We start from the raw sequence: 16442 nt of genomic DNA, 5'->3' as shown, positions 1-16442 counted from the left end.
CCATCTGTTCCCAGGTGGAGAGAGCAGATGAGGCCGACCAATAACAAACATGGCTGCTGCTTTTCCGGGCTTTCCCCCCAGCCTGTTTCCTGTGTATTTAATTTATGTATTCCTGGATATCTTGGCTACAGCTTTTCTGCTGGTGTGAGATACATACATACATCAACTCCATATTTGGGAGCTCATTTTGTCTGTTTTCAGATGTTGTTCTTGAGGTCAAGGACGAAGAGCTAGACTACTATACTGACTGTAGATCTGATCGTTTTAAAGTGTTGAGTTCAAGGGCGGTCTTCTGTTACAATACATTCATTTGTTGATGTGTTGGGAGGAGGGACTGCATGGTAAAGAGGTGTGCCGTCTGCTGTGCAAGGTATCACATAAAGGCCTGCCTGCCGTTATTGCTCAAGGAGAGGCAGGGAGGATTCTTTGTGATGTGGGCCTTTTGCGGCAGGTGGGCAAGTGTTTATGTGGCGCGGTTCCCTGCTTTGAATGCTAATTAGTCACTAAGGATCATGTACTGTTGGATTCAAAACACCGGCACACCCTGGCCTCTTGCCCTTCTGCTCCACTTGGTAACCTTATCACACCGTTACATTTAACTTTGATGTGTTGTTAGTTAACCTCTGCAGATGTCACTGTGTCTGTAGTGATCCAGGTTGAAGCTCTCTCCACAGCTCTGATGCAAACATGAGTGTGTGTGCCTGCGTGTGCATGTTTGTATGTTCCTTGGGGAGAATATTAGTGTCTATGGTGTGTGTGTGCGTGCGTGAGATACTCTTATTGTAAAGATGCAAATGAAGGATCACACAGCTCAAACCTAAACTCTGCATGTTTTTTCCTTCAAGACTTCTGGGGATTCTGAGCCTTGATTAGTGCGAAGTGGGGGTATGAGTGGGGCGTGGTAATTGTAATCCGCTTTTTCCTGATTCCTGTGAACCAAGACTAACATTAAAAAATTGGAACAACTGTCAGATGTCAACCTAATAAAGCATATGCTAATCTGTCGGCCGTTTGGTGTTTTTGACTGTGAATGAGGTCTCTGTATTTTTGCTTTTCTTTTTGATAAGAATAGGAAAGCGCTCCTCCCTAGGCCCTGTGTAGATTAGTTTTGGCTTTTGATCAGCACTGTTCCAGAGCTGTCTACACTGTGGGCTATAGTGTGGTGTGTTTGCGGTGCAGGTCAGCAGCAGTGCACTATGCAGGCTGGACATTGGTTTCCTGGCACGGCCAGTGATTTAGCACGGCTCCTGTTATGCAATGCTGCCTGAATTACTGCTGCACAAATGGCTGTATGAATTGATTAACTCTGAGGCTTTACTGTGCATAATAGGACCAGAAGTGCATCAAGCCATAACTGGAGCCATGCCCTAATCAATGGCTGGAAGTAGTTAACGTGCAAAGGAAACATTGTGGAATTGATGTGGTAAATGGTATAGGCTAGAGGTCGACCGATTATGATTTTTTTAACACCGATACCTATACCGATTATTGGATGACCAAAAAATCCGATACCGATTAATCGTCCGATTTTTTTATTTGTTTGTAATAATGACAATTACAACAATACTGAATGAACACTTATTTTAACTTAATATAATACATAAATACTATCAATTTAGCCTCAAATAAATAATGAAGCATGTTCAATTTGGTTTAAATAATGCAAAAACAAAGTGTTGGAGAAGAAAGTAAAAGTGCAATATGTGCCATGTAAAAAAGCTAAAGTTTAAGTTCCTTACTCAGAACATGAGAACATATGAAAGCTGGTGGTTCCTTTTAACATGAGTCTTCAATATTCCCAGGTAAGAAGTTTTAGGTTGTAGTTATTATAGGAATTATAGGACTATTTCTCTCTATACGATTTGTATTTCATATACCTTTGACTATTGGATGTTCTTATAGGCACTTTAGTATTGCCAGTGTAACAGTATAGCTTCTGCCCCACTCCTCGCTCCTACCTGGGCTTGAACCAGGAACACATCGACAACAGCCACCCTCGAAGCAGCGTTACCCATGCAGAGCAAGGGGAACAACTACTCCAAGTCTCAGAGCGAGTGACGTTTGAAACGCTATTAGCGCGCACCCGCTAACTAGCTAGCCATTTCACATCGGTTACACCAGCCTAATCTTGGGAGTTGATAGGCTTGAAGTCATAAACAGCGCAATGCTTGAAGAATTGCGAAGGGCTGCTGGCAAAACGCACGAAAGTGCTGTTTGAATGAATGCTTACGAGCCTGCTGGTGCCTACCACCACTCAGTCAGACTGCTCTATCAAATATCAAATCATAGGCTTAATTCTAATATCATAAACACACAGAAATACGAGCCTTAGGTCATTAATATGGTCGAATCTGGAAACTATCATCTCGAAAACAAAACGTTTTTTTTAAATACGGAACCGTTCCGTATTTTATCTAACGGGTGGCATCCCTAAGTCTAAATATTCCTGTTACATTGCACAACCTTCAATGTTATGTCATAATTACGTAAAATTCGGGCAAATTAGTTCGCAACGAGCCAGGCGGCCCAAACTGTTGCATATACCCTGACTCTGCGTGCAATGAACGCAAGAGAACTGACACAATTTCACCTGGTTAATATTGCCTGCTAACCTGGATTTCTTTTAGCTAAATATGCAGGTTTAAAATTATATACTTCTGTGTATTGATTTTAAGAAAGGCATTGATGTTTATGGTTAGGTACAGTCGTGCAACAATTGTGCTTTTTTCGCAAATGTGCTTTTGTTAAATCATCCCCCGTTTGGCGATGTTGGCTGTCTTTGTTAGGAAGAAATAGTAGTCACACAGTTCACAACGAGCCAGGCGGCCCAAACTGCTGCATATACCCTGACTCTGTTTGCAAGAGAAGTGACACATTTTCCCTAGTTAAAAGAAATTCATGTTAGCAGGCAATATTAACTAAATATGCAGGTTTAAAAATATATACTTGTGTATTGATTTTAAGAAAGACATTGATGTTTATGGTTAGGTACACGTTGGAGCAACGACAGTCCTTTTTCGCGAATGCGCATCGATTATATGCAACGCAGGACAGGCTAGATAAACTAGTAATATCATCAACCATGTGTAGTTAACTAGTGATTATGATTGATTGATTGATTGTTTTTTATATGATAAGTTTAATGCTAGCTAGCAACTTACCTTGGCTTCTTACTGCATTCGCGTAACAGGCATGCGCCTCGTGAAGTGCAACGTAAGGCAGGTGGTTAGAGCATTGGACTAGTTAACCGTAGGGTTGCAAGATTGAATCCCCGAGCTGACAAGGTAAAAATCTGTCATTCTGCCCCTGAACAAGGCAGTTAACCCACCGTTCCTAGGCCATCATTGAAAATAAGAATGTGTTCTTAACTGACTTGCCTAGTTAAAAAATATTATATAAAAAAGAAAATCGGCAAATCGGTGGCCAAATATACCGATTACCGATTGTTATGAAAACTTGAAATCGGCCCTAATTAATCGTCCATTCCGATTAATCGGTTGACCTCTATTACAGGCCTAATACAATATGATATGTTGATCTTACATATTTGACTTCACATTGCAACATCTTTCTGCTGTGAGAATATGCTAAGGTGGGCCTACATTTGGCCCATTCACTTCAACAGTTGGTTTCTGTTAGATTTAGCTCATTGAGCAGCAGTACCTGTGGATTTGAAGCTGTCACTCTCTCTCTGACTGAGCCAGCTCTCATTCAGATGGGCTCCTCAGTGGGGAGATCCAGTGTTTCTCCTCTTTAGTATTCTCCTTCATCATAGCTTGGGACTCATAACAGCCACAGCTTTCCCCTGTAGTCAGCACCTGCAGGCAGCTAGTACCGGATGTTCTTTAAATGCTTACATGGTCCTGCAGAACATGAGAGTTAAGGTAGCACTTCCTCTTCTATGAGATTTGAATGGATTAGAACCTCTCTTGTTAATCCACAGTCGGTCGAGGGGTTAATTAAAAGAGTTCATCTATTCCAGAGCACATCTTCTTGTGTGGTAGAGAAGCAATTAGTATGTGACAGCAGCAGGGCAGATTTTTGGCGGGTGTGAGGGGATATTAATGAGGCTTTCACCTTGAGATCTGTGTTAGCAGGGAAATAAAAGGGTGTCTCACTGCTTCTGCTTCTGCTGCATCAGGCTTTCTAAATGACACTGATTGTCATACATATGCTATTACTCTGTTATTATTCTAGAAAAACCACAGTGTTTGTTGTATTTATTCCCTTCTATTTGTTGGCAATGAGGGATCATCATGTTTTGTACTGAATCACTTTATTATGTAGGTCATGGTTGTTGAGTGTGCTCTCTCCTGGTCTCATGTTCCTGGTTACAGGCTTAAGCTACAAAATATGGCAATGTGAGACTAGGCTTACTGTAGCTGGTTTGACTGGGCTTACTCTAGTCCAGCCATTTGGTTTGGTGGTGTTTGGATGGTAGACGGGAGCTCATGGTAGCTTATATATGTTCACTTAGTGAGTTCCTGACCTTTCCCATACTGAGGTTTCTTAACTGTCACTACAGCTCCTCTCCCATCAGATAAACCCAGCCAACCTTCTCTGACAGCCCTATGTCAAAAAGAGTCATAATAAGCTGACACATCACTGTCCTGTCCTGAGCAACAGATTCTTCTGTGAGGGAAAATGTAAAACCACAAGAATGTATTATAGTAAATCATGCAGTTTACCTGTGTAGTATTAATATGTCCTATATCGTAATCAGTAAGCAATACATATCCAAGAGTTAGAGGCCTGTTATTTTATGTCTGTGTTATCTAATATGATTAATGCAGTTGTTTCATCATCAGAGTTTTGACAACAGATTCTTTATTTAGTACAGTATATGCTGAGTAGTAACTTAGTTATAAGTATATGAGTTGACAGGTCTGTAGATAGAAGACAGGAAAGGTGCTTTTTGGAGAGAGGGTTACCATTACCTGCCCGTGAACATTCACTCTTTAGTATAATGTGTTGTCTGTACCTTAGATTGCAGGTAAGCCTTACATAGTGAAAGATATGTTATATTCTCAATTAGCATGTTTGATGTAGCTGGAAATGGAAAATATGAATAGTCCAGATTTTGATGTTGAGCAGCAGTTGAAATACTTTCTGCTTCCACTGTGATTAGTTGGCCTAGACAAGCTGTGATGTCTCAGTCATTTCTACATTTAATGTGTGATTAATGTGTAATCGGCGTTAGTTAGCCTAGGGATAAAGAGCGTTGGGCCGGTAATCGATAGGTTGCTGATAAGAATTGCTGACAAGGTGAAAAATACGTTGATGTGCCCTTGAGCAAGGCACTTAACCCTAGTTGCTCAGGATAAGAGTGTCTGCTAAATGTCTAAAATGGAAATGTACGATTATTCTCAGTATGTTGTTACTACAGATGTAGGATCTTAATTTGATCACTATGTTGTTGCTGAAAATGTTCTTGCACGGCAGGAAATGCAAACTTATAATGTATTCAAGTTTTGAAAAGGCGTATAAAGTTTGTAATTTCTCATTTAAAATGTCAGATTTGAAAAACGTACCAACCCCTACAAAATATGTACATTAATTATAATTCACATTTCCTGTTGCTGCAGGATTATTTTCTTGCTGTAGCAAACTGGCTCCAATTAATGTCTTACATCTGTTGGCTCTGAATCAAAAAATATAAAGGATGTTTACAGTGTCCTCTGTAATTATTGGGACAGTGACACATTTTTTGTTGTTTTCCTGTTGCTGCAGGATTATTTTCTTGCTGTAGCAAACTGGCTCCAATTAATGTCTTACATCTGTAGGCTCTGAATAAAAAAATATAAAGGATGTTTACAGTGTCCTCTGTAATTATTGGGACAGTGACACATTTTTTGTTGTTTTGGCTCTGTACTCCAGCACTTCTAATTTTAAATGATACAACAACTATGAGGTTAAAGTGTAGACTGTCAGCTTTAATTTGAGGGTATTTTCATCCACGGGGCGCAACTTTCACAGGGGACGGAGGGGACATTCTGAAATTGCATTCCCCCCAGTTTTATCATTGGAATGTGTTACAAAATGAGGCAACGGTGTGCTTTAGGACCATGCGGACAACACCGAGCGGTCGGATAGGCTGTTTGGAGTGTTTATACAGGTTAGATTAAAAACAAAATCCCCCCCCCTGCTTTTAAAACTAAAACGCCCCTCTTCATCCATATCGGGTGAACCGTTTAGACATTTTTGTACATAGTCCCACCATTTTAGGGGACCAAAATGATTGTGTCATTTTGGAGTTACATTTATTGTAAATAAGAATAGAATATGTTTCTAAACACCTCTACACGTAATGTGGATGCTGTGGTGTTATTTGCGAATTGCATTCTATTTGGCCATATGAGGGCCTGTGGGAATTTAGGGGTTCATGAGGAAAGCATCTCTTTCTATCATGTAGCTTATAATGTGAAGCAATGTCAAGTTTGCAATAAATTTGTCTTCATAATAAGGCTGACTGACCCCAATTAGTCAACTGGTTGATTGTTTGGTCAACAGGCTGTTGGTCGGCCGAGATTTTTGTAGTCGAAAGTAGCAAATATATACAGTATAAGTCAAAAGTTTAGACACACCTACTCATTCAAAGGTTTTTCTTAATTTTTACTATTTTCTACATTGTAGAATAATAGTGAAGAAAAATCATGTAGTATCCATCATGTAGTATCCAAAAAGTGTTAAACAAATCAAAATATATTTTATATTTGAGATTCTTCAAAGTTGCCACCCTTTGCCTTGATGACAGCTTTGCACACTCTTGGCATTCTCTCAACCAGCTTCATGAGGAGTGCTTTTCCAACAGTCTTGAAGGAGTTGGAAAATTTTGACAGAAAGTGGTTTCATTTCAAGCTAAAGTGTACTATTAGCTAGCTAGCTAGCTAACGTTAGCTGGCTGGCTCCCTACCTAATGTTATGTGTATGACGTTAGTATTCGTATCCCAGAACCGTTTGCTTTGTTAGTTAGAGCCTAATGTTAGCTAGCTAACATGGAACCTGGTTGGTTAGCTCCCAGCAGATACATGCAGGGTAGTAACGACATGATTTGGCACAATGTTCATTGTTGTTTAACTAGCTAACGTTACGTGACATGTGTGATTTTACACGTTGTTTACCTAGCTAGGTTCATTGTTTACCTAGCTAGCTACATCTCTTAAGCTAAAGTGTTCAACACCCTTTGAACATGGCAGGTGTCAGTAAATGTCGTCAAAAAAAGCGTAATGAAATTGTTGCCAGCAGAGCTGGTTAGGCTGTTTTCATGTTATCCAGAGGTAAACAAATCATTGGCCAGAGCGTTAAGTGAGCGCTCTGAACGCTCCGAGAGCGAAACGAGATGGGTGGGGCTAAAGCTTAACAGGGTGTGAACGATGCTGAATGGGTGTAGAGAAAGAAGAGCTCTTCACTAGATACCAAAACATTTGATCAAAAGTGAGTGAAATATAAAATGATTTGTTCAAGGCACACTTTGATTTGTTTTAACACTTTTGTTGCTTACTGTATGTGTTATTATATCATAGTTTTGATTTCTTCACTATTATTCTATATATAAATAGTAAGTGTGTCCAAACTTTTGACTGGTACTATATATATACAGTGTAGTGGTTGACCGATTAATCGGAATGGCCGATTAATTAGGGCTGATTTCAAGTTTTCATAACAATCGGAAATCTGTATTTTTGGACGCCGATTTGGCCGATTTATTATTATTATAATTTTTTAGACCTTTATTTAACTAGGCAAGTCAGTTAAGAACACATTCTTATTTTCAATGACGGCCTAGGAACGGTGGGTTAACTGCCTTGTTCAGGGGCAGAACGACAGATTTTTACCTTGTCAGCTCAGGGATTCAATCTTGCAACCTTACGGTCCACGAGGAGCCTGCCTGTTACGCGAATGCAGTAAGAAGCCAAGGTAAGTTGCTAGCTAGCATTAAACTTATCTTGTAAAAAACAATCAATCAATCATAATCACTAGTTAACTACACATGGTTGATGATATTACTAGTTTATCTAGCCTGTCCTGCGTTGCATATAATCGCTTAGGTACACGTTGCTCCAACCATAAACATCAATGCCTTTCTTAAAATCAATACACAAGTATATATTTTTAAACCTGCATATTTAGTTAATATTGCCTGCTAACATGAATTTCTTTTAACTAGGGAAAATGTGTCACTTCTCTTGCAAACAGAGTCAGGGTATATGCAGCTGTTTGGGCCACCTGGCTCGTTGTGAACTGTGAAGACTATTTCTTCCAAACAAAGACAGCTGACTTCGCCAAACGGGGGATGATTTAACAAAAGCGCATTTGCGAAAAAAGCACAATCGTTGCACGACTGTACCTAACCATAAACATCAATGCCTTTCTTAAAACAATACACAGAAGTATATATTTTTAAACCTGCATATTAAGCTAAAAGAAATCCAGGTTAGCAGGCAATATTAACCTCTTACATCTAGATGTTCCGCTAGCGGAACGTCTACTCCAATATCCAATGGTGGGCGTGGCGCGAAATACAAATTCCTCTAAAATCCGAAAACTTCCATTTTTCAAACATATGACTATTTTACAGCTATTTAAAGACAAGACTCTCGTTAATCTAACCACACTGTCCGATTTCAAAAAGGCTTTACAGCGAAAGCATTATGTCAGCAGCGTACCCAGCCAGAAATAATCAGACACCCATTTTGCAAGCTAGCATATAATGTCACAAAAACCCAGAAGACAGCTAAATGCAGCACTAACCTTTGATGATCTTCATCAGATGACACACCTAGGACATTATGTTATACAACACATGCATGTTTTGTTCAATCAAGTTCATATTTATATAAAAAAACAGCTTTTACATTAGCATGTGACGTTCAGAACTAGCATACCCCCCGCAAACTTCCGAGGAATTTACTAACAATTTACTAAATTACTCACGATAAACGTTCACAAAAAGCATAACAATTATTTTAAGAATTATAGATACAGAACTCCTCTATGCACTCGATATGTCTGATTTTAAAATAGCTTTTCGGATGAAGCACATTTTGCAATATTCTAAGTACATAGCCCAGCCATCACGGGCTAGCTATTTACACACCGGCAAGATTAGCCTTCACCAAAATCATATTTACTATAAGAAAAATGGTCTTACCTTTCCTGTTCTTCGTCAGAATGCACTCCCAGGACTTCTACTTCAATAACAAATGTAGGTTTGGTCCCAAATAATCCATCGTTATGTTCCATCAGCGACGTTTTGTTCGTGCGTTCTAGACACTATCAGAATGGTAAATCACGGTCGCGCGCATGGCGCATAACGTGACAAAAAAATTCTAAATATTCCATTACCGTACTTCGAAGCATGTCAACCACTGTTTAAAAACAATTTTTATGCAATTTATCTCGTAGAAAAGCGATAATATTCCGACCGGGAATCTGCCTGTCTGTAACTAGAGGGAAAAACAGAAAGGCGGGGGCGGGCAGTGCTCGAGCCTAAGCCCTTTGTCCTCTGATAGACCACTTAGCAAAAGCGCTCGTGTGTTTCAGCCAGGGCTTTGAATTACATCATTCAGGTTTTTCCCGGGCTCTGAGAGCCCATTGGAGACGTGGGAAGTGTCACGTAACAGCAGAGATCCTTCGTTTTTGGAAGAGATGTCAAAGAATGCAAATAAATGGTCAGACAGGCCACTTCCTGTAAAGGAATCTCTCAGGGTTTTGCCTGCCAAATGAGTTCTGTTATACTCACAGACACCATTCAAACAGTTTTAGAAACTTTGGAGTGTTTTCTATCCAAAGCTAATAATTATATGCATATTCTAGTTTCTGGCCAGGACTAATAATCAGATTAAATCGGGTACGTTTTTTTATCCAGCCGTGAAAATACTGCCCCCTAGCCATAAGAGGCCATAAGAGGTCATTTTGCGTTCATTGCATGCAGTCAGGGTATATGCAACTGTTTGGTCCGCCTGGCTCGTTGCGAACTAATTTGCCAGAATTTTACGTAATTATGACATAACATTGAAGGTTGTGCAATGTAACAGGAATAACATTTTGTTTTCGAGATGATAGTTTCCGGATTCGACCATATTAATGACCTAAGGCTCGTATTTCTGTGTGTTTATTATATTATAATTAAGTCTATGATTTGATATTTGATAGAGCAGTCTGACTGAGTGGTGGTAGGCACCAGCAGGCTCGTAAGCATTCATTCAAAATAGCACTTTCGTGCATTTTGCCAGCAGCCCTTCGCAATGCATTGTGCTGTTTATGACTTCAAGCCTGTCAACTCCCAAGATTAGGCTGGTGTAACCGATGTGAAATGGCTAGCTAGTTAGCCGGGTGTGCGCTAATAGCGTTTCAAACATCACTCGCTCTGAGACTTGGAGTAGTTTTTTCCCCTTCCTCTACATGGGTAACGCTGCTTCGAGGGTGGCTTTTGTCGATGTGTTCCTGGTTCAAGCCCAGGTAGGAGCGAGGAGAGGGACGGAAGCTATACTGTTACACTGGCAATACTAAAGTGCCTATAAGAACATCCAATAGTCAAAGGTATATGAAATACAAATCGTATAGAGAGAAATAGTCCTATAATTCCTATAATAACTACATCCTAAAACATCTTACCTGGGAATATTGAAGACTCGTGTTAAAAGGAACCACCAGCTTTCATATGTTCTCATGTTCTGAGCAAGGCACTTAAACGTTAGCTTTTTTACATGGCACATATTGCACTTTTACTTTCTTCTCCACCACTTTGTTTTTGCATTATTTAAACCAAATTGAACATGTTTCATTATTTATTTGAGGCTAAATAGATTTTATTGATGTATTATATTAAGTTACAATAAGTGTTCATTCAGTATTGTTGTAATTGGCATTATTACAAATAAATATAAAAAAAATCAGCCGATTAATCAGCATCGGCTTTTTTGGTACTCCAATAATCGGTATCGGTATTGAAAAATCATAATCGGTCCACCTCTAATACAGTGCGTTCGGAAAGTATTCAGACCCCTTGACTTTTTCCACATTTTGTTACGTTATTCTAAAGTGTATTACATAGTTTTTTTTTCATCAATCTACACACAATACCCCATAATGACAAAGCAAAAACAGGTTTTTAGACATTTCTTCACATTTATTAAAAATAAAAAACGTATATATCACATTTACATAAGTATTCAGACCCTTTACTCAGTACTTTGTTGATGCACCTTTGGCAGCAATTACAGCCTCAAGTCTTCTTGGGTATGATGCTACAAGCTTGGCACACCTGTATTTGGGGAGTTTATCCCATTCTTCTCTGCAAATCCTCTTAAGCTCTGTCAGGTTGTATGGGTTAGCTGCACAGCTATTTTCACGTCTCTCCAGAGATGTTCGATCGGGTTCAAGTCCGGGTTCTGGCTGGGGCATTCAAAGACATTCAGAGACTTGTCCCGATGCCACTCCTGTGTTGTCTTGGCTGTGTGCTTAGGGTCATTGTTCTGTCGGAAGTTGAATCTTCGCCCCAGTCTGAGGTCGTGAGCGCTCTAGAGCAGGTTTTCATCGAGGATCTCTCTATACTTTGCTCCATTCATTATTTCCCATGATCCTGGTTAGTTTTCCTGTCCCTGCCGCTGAAAAACATCCGCACAGCATGATGCTGCCACCACCATGCTTCACTGTAGGGATGGTGTTTTCCAGGTGATGAGCGGTGCCTGGTTTCCTCCAGACTTGACGCTTGGCATTCAGGCCAAAGAGTTTAATCTTGGTTTCATCAGACCAGAGAATCTTGTTTGTCATGGTCTGAGAGTCCTTTAGGTGCTGTTTGGCAAACTCCAAGTGGGCTGTCGTGTGCCTTTTACTGAGGAGTGGCTTCTGTCTGGCCACTCTACCATAAAGGCCTGATTGGTGGAGTGCTGCAGAGATGGTTGCCCTTCTGGAAAGTTTTCCAATCTCCACAAAGGAACTCTGGAGCTCTGTCAGAGTGATCATCGGACCCTTTTCCCCCGATTGCTCAGCTTGGCCGGGTGGCCAGCTCTAGAAAGAGTATTGGTGGTTCTAAACTGAGATTAAACTGAGACTAAACTAAGATTATTTTTTTGTCGGAGAAAGCCCTACTTTATAATGATACGCTGTTAGTAGTTATTTTACTCACGTACAGACAAGTATGATTACACAACATGGTGTCAGAAGTGGACTAGAACGAGTATATTTACTAACAGAGTTTAGCTCCCGGGTTGAAACATTTTGGGAAGAAAATTGATAAGGCTAATCAGCATTAAACATGGCGCAGGAGAAGTGCTGCAGCCACCTGCAGCAGTGGGTAGAGGAAGAGGCCAGCCCCCCGTGCAAGATGCATAGGGAGGGGCACAGATGCTCGCGCACACAAGCCCAAGTGCTACATTTAGCATACAGCCAGCAGAGGCTCGAGCACTTTCGTCAGGCGAGTAATCTTCTACCGAGGAGAACCAGGTAAACACTCTCATGTACTGTATGGACGACAAAGCCGATTATGTTTTGAGGGGTCTAAATCTAAACGAACTCGAGCAATAACAGTATGGACAAGTAAGAGATGGATTTCAGGCATTCTTTATTGTGAAAAAGAACGTGATCTATAAGAGAGCCTGCTTTAACTTGCAGAGACGGGGAAAATGAAACAGTGTGTTATTTTGTCACAGTCTTATATTCCCTAGCAGAACATTGCAACTATGGACTTTTGGATGATTAGCTAATTAGAGACAGGCTAGTCGTTGGGTTATGGGAAATCCCTGTTAGCAGAAAAGGACAAACATCTCATAGACTTACTCTCAATTAAAATACACTGGTACTGGGGGGCCGACCAAGTCAAAGTCTTCAAAGAGCTGAAGGAGAAGCTGACATCCACAACCGTGCTAGCCCTGTACGACCCAAACAAAAAGTTCAAGGTGTCAGCCGATGGGTCCTAACTGAGGGATTTCCCAGCTGGTTCACCATTCCTAGGAAACTTTGCAGCTCGCAGGCGTTGGATGGCTCCGCCATCTCCTTGACAGCCTCTATCTTTGTCGGGTCGGGCTGTACTCCTTTGTCCGAGATAATGTGGCCCAGGAACTTCACTTCCTGCCGAAACGAACAAATCGGCCATGTGACAGACCACACCTTCCAGGTCTACAGTCATCTCTGTCACCATTCTGTTCTGGAAGTGTTCAGGCGCTGAAGCGATGCCAAAAGGCACACAGTTGAAGTAGTATCGTCTGAAAGGTGTGAGGAAGGTTGTTAGCTTAACTGACTCTTAGGCTAGTGTGATCTTCCAGAAGCCCATGTTTGCATTGAGCTTGCTGAAGGTGTGCTGCTGCAGAAGAAGAGTGAGGAATGGAGAACCGTTGCCTATGCTTCCTGGTCTCTCACACCGACCGAGTAGAGATACGCTCAAGTAGAAAAATAAGCTCTGGGGCTGACATGGGCATGTGAAAGATTCAGAGACTTTCTCATTGGTCAACACTTTCAGTTGGAAACTGATCATAAATCTCTCCTGAGCCTTCTCGGGAACCAACCCTTAGACACCCTTCCCCCACGAATTCAGCGCTTCAGGATGAGACTTAGAGATACATTGCTCATGTCCCTGGAAAGAGTCTGTGGACTGCAGACACACTCTCACGTGTGCCAGTCAAAGCCAAAGCTGCTGCTGCAGAAAGGAGCTCATGGAGATTACAAATATATATGTTAATACTATCATGGAACAGCTTCCAGCGAGTGTTTATTACGGGCAATCTGAGAGATAAACTCAAAGCCGACAATGTGTGCCTAAAAGTCATGACAGTGTGTCTGGAAGGATGGCCTGAGACCACTGAAACTGTACTGGGCAGAACACGCTTTTCTCACAGTGCACGACAGTCTCCTGTTGAAAGGAACAAGACTTGTCATTCCATCAGCCTTATGAAATTATGTCCTCACTAAGCTGCACGAGGGTCATCAAAGTGTGGTCAAGTGCAGAGAACGCGCACTACAGGCTGTGTGGTGGCCTGGTCTCAGCCAGCAACTGAACGAGGTCACTGTATATTTCATTTGTTCCGTTTACCTGTGCTTTAGAGGGTCTTCACACTTACTAGACTTTTCACAAAAATACCTTTGGCTACACATATTACTGCAATGTAAACTCGTGAACTTGTCACGTCTCGACCGCTACCTCCGGAGGTAGCGCACGACCACTCACCCGACATTTGCCCCCCTCTAAGCAAGGCCAAGTAAACCGAATTGTCTCGTTGATCCAACACTTACTGTAAAAATTGTAATATCAGAGCAATGGTTTTGAAACATCTGAAATATTCTTACGTTTTCCTTATTTTTTTAGACTTGTTTTACTGAGATTTTACCTGTAATTTACCTGTAGTAACAGTCTTTTACCTTCTGAAATAGTCACCATAGCTTTAAATCAATTTTTGGTTTTTTTTAATTGTTGCATGATTGCATTGAGCCACTGATGTCCAGGCAAGAAGCAACTCCCCAGGGAATTACCAACGTTTTCAATCACAATTTGCTTTTACCTCATAATGACTTCCATGATATTGATCAAATTAAGCCTGGTTTGTTCTAAGATAACTTTAATACGCTAGTGTACGCTTAAGAACACCTATCTAGCTACGGTTCAGCTAAACGTCAGCATTCAGCTAACAGCCAGCACGTTGATGTGAGGATGCAGAAATGATTTTGTTTAGCTAGATAGATTGCTCACTAACGTTACCTAGCTGTGTAACTTATGTTATAATATGAATAACACTGTATGATAACATTACTGTACTTTTATATTCGTATGGGAGAGGTAAACGTTCATTATTAATATGCTAACTTTACTTGATCATGAAGCATGTTGCTAGTTAGCAAGCTAGCAGGAGTTGGATGTGTATTGTTAGCTAATTTAATGTGTACGGACGAAAAAATAAACCCTTTAACTTTAGTCTGCTCATGCTTGTGAATTGTTGCATTATTCAAGTGTAATATGGGTTGGTTGCATTATCCGTAGTGTAATACGTTTTAGAAGAAAAGTTGCTTGGATTCTTAAATAGTTTGTGCTTACTGGCTAGTGGATACTTTGATATTTATGGTTAATTTGAGCTGGGGACGAAGAATGTTGCGTAGCCAGCCACAATGAAAAGTAAGGCAAGGATGTAATGTGAATAGAAAAGTAGAAATCCCTTTCACCACTCAGCTCCTCAGACTCTTCATCTTTCGTAGTGGGAATAGGGCCTTAGATCCCCAAGTATCTCTGTGTCCTGGCCCACAGTCTGAGAAGATTCTGGATGGCTTCAGACATCACAGGTCTGTGCCATATTGACACCTCTGGAGAGGGAATCTGGCAGGTCACTGTCAACTGACCTTGCTGCTATACTGCAGTTTGTCACTAGAGCCACTCAGTCTCATTTATCTCTCTCTCCCTCTCCCTCCTTCCTTCTCTCACACACTTATGCACGTTGTGCAAGCGCGCTCACACACAGGGACATAGGATAGATGTTGTTGCTTTGTGTACTTTGTTTGAAATGAATATGATATGTACATGGCTTAAGCGTTGTCTAGAGCTGTTGTTAAGTCCCGTTGTACTGAGACCTACAGTGTCCAGTGTGGGAGAAGTAAATGGTTATTTTGGCTGTGTCCCAGAATGGACTGGTACTGGCACACACAGCACAAATCTGCCCCCATACAGCACCAGCTCAGAGCCCGGACATGCACTGTCACTGGTTACCCTTACTGACCCAGGCATGTGTGAATGCACTGCTGCTGTATTGAACACTCACCCAATCATCTCTCGCACTACCTATTGAAAGGGCAAAATCTAAGTGTCTCTGTTCTAATCGCCATCATGGAAATAATAGCCTATCATTGAGGTGTTATTTGGTTTAACTGCTTGCATTCTCACTAGATTCCTCACACTACATTCCCCAGACATACATTCTCTCATAGTGAGCATTCTCTGCTCCTAATTGGCTCTGACATTGATTAGTGTAGCATTCAAACTATGCTAGGCTACTCGCTACTGCAGCTTTAGCCTGAGAGCGAGCTCCCCATTGTTTTGATGCTGAATTACTGTCATCATAGGGCGCGCTGATTTGATTTGATTTGATTAGGTTTCATTTATTACGTTTCTATATTACACTGACTCGAAATGGTCTTTAGCCTATTTCTCTTTTCTGCCGGGATAACACATAGATGGTGGACAATCTATTCCTATTATTGACTGAATGTCTGTCTCTTACCAACTGAATACTGTTGTGAATGGAGTTTGGCCATTTTAAATGGTGTACATTGTGAAATAAAATAAGCATGTTTTTTTTCAATTATCTTGTTGATTAATGACCATCCAAGAGCACTGTGCATGACTACAGCAGAATAATCATATCTCCACCTTAAAACAATCCTTGCTGCTTTGTTCTGTGCAATCTGCAGCCTCCTAATTTCACCCGCTGATGCATTTCCCCAGACCACAGAACAGTAGTCCA

General features: G+C 40.9%; 1 protein-coding gene across 3 annotated transcripts in view; it reads left to right on the top strand.

The window, feature by feature from the left end:
• Positions 1-16442, top strand: part of LOC115172638 (signal-induced proliferation-associated 1-like protein 1) — a 70535-nt gene that overhangs the window by 5529 nt on the left and 48564 nt on the right. The gene's annotated exons all lie outside the window — the stretch shown is intronic.

Source organism: Salmo trutta, chromosome 33 (assembly GCF_901001165.1).
Source record: "Salmo trutta chromosome 33, fSalTru1.1, whole genome shotgun sequence".
NCBI classification, from domain to species: Eukaryota; Metazoa; Chordata; class Actinopteri; order Salmoniformes; family Salmonidae; genus Salmo; species Salmo trutta.
This window is presented reverse-complemented; position numbering and strand designations above follow the sequence as displayed.